This window comes from Chinchilla lanigera, unplaced genomic scaffold (assembly GCF_000276665.1).
Source record: "Chinchilla lanigera isolate Chin_1 unplaced genomic scaffold, ChiLan1.0 scaffold00039, whole genome shotgun sequence".
NCBI lineage: Eukaryota > Metazoa > Chordata > Mammalia > Rodentia > Chinchillidae > Chinchilla > Chinchilla lanigera.
Window position 1 is genome coordinate 18,789,035 of NW_004955440.1, and position 8,006 is coordinate 18,797,040.

Below are 8,006 nucleotides of genomic sequence, written 5' to 3' on the forward strand. Positions count from 1 at the left end.
GGCAACCCTTTGACCAAGATTGAGAATGAGAGACCATGGGGAATCTAGTCCGACTTTTCCAGTCATCACAGTGCCTGAGCTGGAGGCCCCCAAAAAAGTTGATTCAGGGTTGACACACTTTCCACACAGAGCTTAGTACACATTACCTGCCCATGGATTCCTGAACAAATGGTACTAAGCTACCACTGGTGAGATCATTAGTTGCATATTAAGGTCCTATTCAGTGAAGTAGACATCATTTCTTAATGGGACTTTGCTGGTGACTACATTAAAAAGTAGATATAGTAAAATATCTGGTGGCATCTGACAAAACTTTTCTTTATATCTTTGTAGGTTTTTGTTTTTAATATTTTTCTAAGGTTTTTCTAGCTTGGTTTTCTTCTGAATTAATACAAACAACTTAAGAGACTACAGCAATATTCAAGAGGCTTCATGGGATTGGTTCAAATGAGTGCTTGGCCTGGTGCCAGACAAACACCTCAAGGGCACCCCTTTTCTAGTCCTGTTCCCTAGATAGAACTTGAGAGCTTACCTCTGCAGTCTGACATTAACTTTACCTCTATAAGATGCCAGCTACCTAGAAACAGTGATTTCTCACTTTATTATTTGTGGAGAAGGACATTCTTTAGTTACTATTTTGTGTATTGCCTGAGGCCTGACCAAGCCATGATTGTTGGGTACTGGAGGAAGTCTAGCATAAGCCTTGCAAGCCCCGGATCAGTACTAGATGCTTTGCTGAGATATGGGCGAAGGAAGGAAGATAACATGACGGCTTTCTGGTCAGGTCTCATTTCTATGATAACTGAGTTTTATTGTCCTTGTTAAACAGTTGAGATTCTCCATACTGCCTCCTTGATTCTGAATAAAAGGTTACTGAAGATGGTGATAGGGGGCAGTCAGTCCTAGAGGCTGCTAGCACCCGATCACAGGATTTTGGCTCTCTTGGTTTGATGTTTTTCTTACTTTTGTTATACATCTGCGGCACCTAGTTTGGGGGACCAGTTCGTCCTGGACAGGGATGGATGAGAAGTCCAACAATTATTTATGTTGTTTCCATTTGTATTTGCATATGGGTGATGTGTAAAAACTATCTTGATAACTAATTGACCACTTTACCATTTGATTTGGTTGCTATGGTCTGAAGAGCAGTTTTCCTGACCTTTGGGACATTCTATGGACATCACAGTCATTACTGTTCACATCGCCACTGACGCTTTTTGAGTACATACTAAATGTTGTAAAACAGCATCCAAACTAATATTCAAATATTTGTAGATTTGATATTGATCAACATTTTATAATTTATATAACTCTTTGCCTTCAGTGACAATAACCTTGTCTGACAATATATAATAATGCTTTTTTTTGGATAGATTAGTTAATTAGTCAACTCCTTTAACAATATTGACTGACTACCAGGTCTTGGCAGTTGCCTAGGCACTAGGAATACAGAGTTGAACAAAAATTCCTGCCTTCATGAAGTATATATGCTATTAGGGTGTTAAAAACTAAATCTGTAGATTGTAAAACATGTTATAAAGTGGTAAATATTATGGAGAAAAACCGAACTTAGAGAGCTAGAGAATGCATTTGGTGAGATGTTTATAATTTTAAGTTGAAAAACTGAATTATAGTACAGGTCTAAAAATATCTTGACTAGCCTACTGTCTTTGAAGAAAACGTTGCTCATCAGAATGGTCCCACATCAGCCCAAAATAACTAGGTCTTTCTATACCTGCTGTGTTTACTCACTGGCTATAGGCCATCATCTCCAGTGAGGCGGCTGGCTCTTGTACCTGAGGCAGAGACTGAGGGGATGGTGGTTGGAAGCAGTGTACTGAACACCCACTAGGCAGCCATGCCTTCCTCTAAAGGGGATTGTGTAGTGCATCTTCACGTCCACTCCAGAAGCCCGCAGAGAATTTGGAGCTGAGATGAAGCTTATACGACTGGATTATGATTTGTGAATATATTGTAAGGAGAAAAAGCAGAATTAAAGAAGATGAAGGCAGAATGAAGGAGAAAAGAGTCAATGATTAAATATCAATGAGAGGTGATTATATATTGGACCAAGGTAGTGGTGTGTGCAATGACTCATGTCAATCTCAGAATATAGAACTGAGTTATTTGGTCTCTAAGAGTCACCAAAGTCTTAACAGTTCCACTATTGCTGAAAAGTCCAAGTCTAAAGTCTCCTGTGTGACTCAAGGCAAACTCTTCACTGTGAGTGCCTATAAAAGTAAAAATGGAAGTTAGATACTTTTAACAGACAATAGCCCAGGATAAATATTTCCTTTACAAAAGGAAGGAATGCAGTGGTAACTTGGTTCATGAATGCTTTTGTTAGTGAACCATTTGGTTTGCAAACAGAAGGGTTTGGCAAAATTTTCTTCCCGTTTGCAAACTCTGCATCTGGTGATGAACGTGATTGTAGCCATCTTTCCCACATGAACATGAACATGGCCATCTTTTCCAGAATCATGGAATGAATTAAGTTCACGAACTGAGGTGCTGCAGTAAGATAATAGAAAGGAATCAGGCCAAAGAAAGGCCACAGACCCACAAGAACAACATTAAATCTTACAGTGCCGTGCCCAGCACCTATGGTAGGCTGCAGTAAGATGTTTGCTCCACAGGACTTGGCCAGCCCTTTTCCATGCGGCCTTGCTGGTTGCCACTCATATGGCTTCCCTCTTGAGTCACCCCACGCATAGCCTGCGGGTTGCTTCAGACACAGCTCCAGTTGGTTGGGATCTTCATAGAACGTTTGGCTTTCTTCTTATAGCCTGACACATTGCCCTCAAAGGAGCACACTGCCTGTCATCCCAGGCCTTTTTATGAATTCTGTGGGAGCATTTATTACCTTACAACTCTTGCATTTTGCATACCTGAAATACCAGCACTACATGGATGACACTAACATCTGCCACCAGTTTGAGCAGTTGCCAGGTCCTCACGGCCTCTGAGTGCCTACATAGCTGAGCTTGGGAAAACATTTCCCTAGGTGGCCCTAAATGGGCAGGGTGCCCCGGAACTTTCTTCTCAAAGTCTTTCAAAAAAAGTTACCCTTTTATAACTTGATCCTGTTATGGATAAAGTCTGGCCATTTCCTACGATGCCCTCAAGGCATCTTTGCTATTATTCTGATGTAAAGTACTGCACTTATTTTTAATGTTAATCTTTTCAGCAACCAATCTTTTTTGTCTACAGTTTTTCAGGCACTAAAAGAAACCAGCCGTACCCATGCCACAACCTGATCATTGAGTTGATTTGAGATCTCCTCTACCATATTAATGTTTGCCACCTTTAAATTTAGCCTCACACAAAGTCTAGGACTTGGGAAAAACAAATTCTTTGCCAAAAAAGAAACGTGTGTGCCCTCTAACCCAGTTTCCAGTAGACTTGTCTTTCCCACACGTAACCTCATGAGCCTGGCCTTTCCTTTTTGCATTCCTGTCAGCATCCTGATCTCAGCAGAAACACAGAACATTTGCAACTTGAAGGAGGAAGGGTTCATTTTGACTTACGGTGTTCAGATGCTTTGGTGCCAGTGCAGAGATGGCATGGCAGAAGGACCTGCCAGAGGAAAACTGCTCACATCATGGCAGCCAGCAAGCATAGAAATAAAAGGTAGGGCTAAGGGAAAAATTGTACCTTTCCAGTTTACTCCACAAATGGTCCAGCTCCAACCAGGTTCCACACCTACCAGCACATCCAGCTACTAAACTCAAGTAAATGAGTCCTGTGATGAATACAGGGTCCCCATGATCCAGTCACCTTCCAAGTACATGTGGCTTTGAGGGCCATTCTAGATCTAAGCCGTAACAGTGACTGAGCAATTGAAAAACGCTATTGCCCTAGACCTTTATTTCAGAATGTGGGAAGTTTGTGAGGACCATTCACTGTCAGAGTACAGATATTTTAATGCACTTTCCATCACTGTTAGCAAATATTTGAGAAAACCAACTTAAAATGAGAGGGTTTATTTTGATTCATGACGTCACTCCATGACAGTTAGTGCCAATGTTTTTGGGCCTGTGGCAAGCTAAATAACAGCATGGATCACATGGTGAAGCAAAGCGCATCTCATGGCAACCAAAAGGAGAACAGGGGTCTAAGATCCCACTATCTGCTCCCGTAGTAAAACCCCAGTAATCCGAGTTCCTTTCACTAGACCCCACCGCTAAATTTCTACTACCTCCCAACAGGAGCACAGGCAGCACATGGGTCTTGGGGAACATTTAGGGTCCAAACCGTAACAGACATTGAGTATATATAAGTTGGACTCACAAGTCTGTAGGTCAGTGCAAAACTCTAGGATATAGATTTGAATTTTTAAGTAACATGTAGACAAAATTAAAGACATTCACTGACTGAGTCATAACATGAGGGTAGAGAGGAAAGAGGAGTCTGAAGATTGCACAGTGGCACTCCATTTTGTTAATGGTTCTGTAGCTAAGGAATACCTTGCAAGCGAGCCTTAAAAGAAGAGACCAGTGGGATAAGAAAAAACCTAGGCGATCAGAGCATCCTCAAGGCCAAGCAAAAAGAGTGCTCCAAGGGGGATGAATAATCAGTTATGTCAGATGTTTCTGTTCAGTCAACAAGCTGATGATGAAACACTGACTACTGGATTCAATATTACGGAAGCTGGTATGGAAATTCAAAGCGATTTTCAATGGAGTAGTGGGGAAAATACATGTAGAAATGGATTCAAGAAAGAATAAGCACAGAAGTCTTTAAGAAAGAAAACTCTTCTGAGTTGACTGACTATAAAGGATAGAAGAGAAATGGGACAACAGATAAGGGAGCAGTAGGAAAAAAATTTCCTGAACTTTGTTTTCAACACAATTTTATGTTTTAACTGAGAGTTTAGTATCATATATTTATGGAGAATAATGTGGTATTTTGATATGATTAAATCAAGCTAGTTAATAACGCCATCATCTCATGTGTTTATTTCTCGTGGTAAAGCACTTAAAATCTACTTCTTAGAAAGACAAATACCAAATGTGCAATGTTGCTGAGAATGACCCAGTAGAGAGGAGCAAATGGGAGGAGCAGCAAAGAGGGAGGACAGTGGGAAGAGTGACTTGTTACGGCATGGGATCAGATGCGTAGGGCTGGGCATGCCTGGAGAGAGAACAGCGCAGCCAGTTCTGCTTCAGTGTCGGGAGGCTGTGTGGGGTTACAAATACCACTGCCAGCGCCTGGGCAGCTGCGTAGGTTGGAGCGGGTAAAGGTGAACTTTTGATTGCTTCTGTTTATTCTCAGTGAAACTGCAATCAAGATCATCCCTGCAAACGGGGGAGATGAGAGGGGAGGTGTCGGTAACTGAAGAAAGAATCAGTGGTCTGAAATTGTTTCAGGAGAGGAGAAGAATGGTGGCGGAGTGACTGCTGAATTGAGAGTATTACAAAGTGAAGTAGAAATAACGGAAGCAGCGAGTCAGACCCTGGAAGCTCAGCTACGCGAAGCGCTCCTGTGAGCGGTTAGAACAGCGTCGCATGTCCGGTCGGATCCCATCTGCGTGACTGGATGTCACAGTCTCTGGAGGAGAGTGGGTCAGTGAATGACCGGACCATTGGAAGAATGAATGCTAATCAAGAGGTGTGAATGGTAAAAGACTTCCTGTAAGCATAAAAGTGATGGTGGAACTTGTCAAAGTATGAGGACAGGAATCCCTAACGACAGAGTTTGAAGATACAAAGTCAAAAGCTGTAGCTTTAGGAAGAAGAAAGTCAAAAGGTCTGGAAATGATAGTGGCTTAATACAATCCTTGCTTATCATTTTTACTATTTTTATTTAAAATTGATGCTTGCTTTTCAGTAATAAAATTATAATCGAGATAGTGCTAAGGTATATTTGACAAAAAATATAGAATTTTATCCACTCATGCAATGCATATAAATACACTGTGAAATGAATTATTAACTGAAAACCACCACAGAATTCTGTTTTCATCCTTTCAACTAAACACTACTGAGTGTCCAGGTGATATTGACACGTTAGGCCTGGGGGTATAGATCAACCTCTGCTACACTACCAGAGTTGGTATTCTATTTAGACACCAGTTACATGAGTGAACTCTTGCTCCCTTTTCATACACCAACTAGCACAACAATTTCACATTTTGCAAAGAGATTGTACAAGGAAAGCAAAGGACCTCATTTGGATATAATAAGGCAATCTGATTTAGGGCTTAACAGAGGAAAACCTCACTGCGGGTCTTTAGTGTGGCATTCAAAAAGATAGTGCAGGTAGAGTTTACTACGCACTAGGCATTATTTTAACAACTTGAAAACTAAAGTGATTAATTTCGCTTGCGTAGAAACCGGAGGTGGCTCCCCTTCTTACTCCACCTTACACGTGGAGAAACTGACATGAACAAGGAGACATGCAGTTAGAAAGAGACAGAGCGGAACATGTGAACAGTCCGGACTCTCTCTGCTCTTAATTACTGTCATCTTGCTTCTGAATAATTATTCTTAATGGCAGACATGTTTTTATATAGAATCCAACAAATCACAGTATCAAAATAAAGGAGAAATATGATAGTTACCTACCATTATAAGGTGATTGTTACAGCATATAACTTATTTGAATATTCATGATCCAGTGCATTAAACACAGCATAACACCTTTGCCTAAAGCCAGGGAAGAGAACTTTGCTGTGAAAGGACAAATGCCACTGCAGATTTTCATTATAAAAGTTGCAAATGGATGATGATTCTCTGTCATCTTAATATGTCTTTTGCAATTACAACAAAATTACTTTTATTCAGTCAAGCTCTTCTATATACTTTCCATATTTTTCATTCTTTATCCTCCTTTTGTAGATGATGATGATGCTTGAAATTATATAATGACTTCCCAGCTTCTAGGCCCTGTAGAAATGAGGAATTACATATGATAGCCTAGCAATAAAAGGATTTCTATCATATTTCAAGGTTGGGCTACTCGAGTTAGAAAAAATAACAGTAAAATGCAGTTTAAATTAAAAAGAAACTGCACATCATTCAAATGTCTGTTTCTCTGTTAGACTATAAACTTCATGTCCTTTACACATCAAAAAGTCTTATAAAGTTTAAGCTAATATTCCATAGTGCATAAGTGGTTATGGCTCAGATATGATAAAATAGATCTTTGAGCAAATATCACTCCATAATATGCTTTCATAAAGTTTTCAGTCAGAGATAAAATATTCTTTGGAAAGATTCTCCTCCTAACCTTCACACTTTTGCTGCCTTCACAGCAGGCTTCCTGTCTCTACCCAGATGTACAGTATAATGACGTTGCTCAACCCTCTCCTACATTCTCTTCCAAGCCCATCTCAGGAAACTTCAAATGTCTTTAAAGCCAGCAGGAGATAAAAATGTACTGAGGACTGGTAGAAGAAAGGGGAAACCGTGAAACTGGAAAAGGCACCCCATACCTAAATAGTCTTTATTTCAGAAAACTGAAAGTACTTGATTCCCTCCTGGTGCCTTAATTCAGTCTGAGATTTTCCTATTTCCCTCTCCCCTTGGGACATCTCATTCCTGTCTGTAGCCGAGCTTACTGTCCAGCTAATGACGCCCATATTTTTGACTTTTTGTTTTGCTTCCTATTTCCACATTCCTTTACTTACCTGACACTCCCAGCGGTATAGCCCAAGCTCAACACACCTCACATAAAACACTATCTTCAAATTTAGTTTCTTCCAATGTTTCTCATCTCCGAAATGTGACTCCACCCCATTCAACTGCAGAAGCGGAAGATTCTCTTTCTGACCTCGCCTTCTCTTTCTCCCTCCCGTCAGTGGCCATGGCGCCGCCAGTGAGCCTTCTCCACACGTGTCTCAAGGCTTCTCTTCCCCTTCATGTGTACCAGCCTTCACTGCCGTCATCTGCTGCTCGACACTAGCAACGTCTGTTTGAGCTCTGTTCGGTCTTCTCTACAATTCCTTCTCCATACTGAACCTAGAACGATCTTAAAACATAAATCTGCTCACATTACACTTGTAC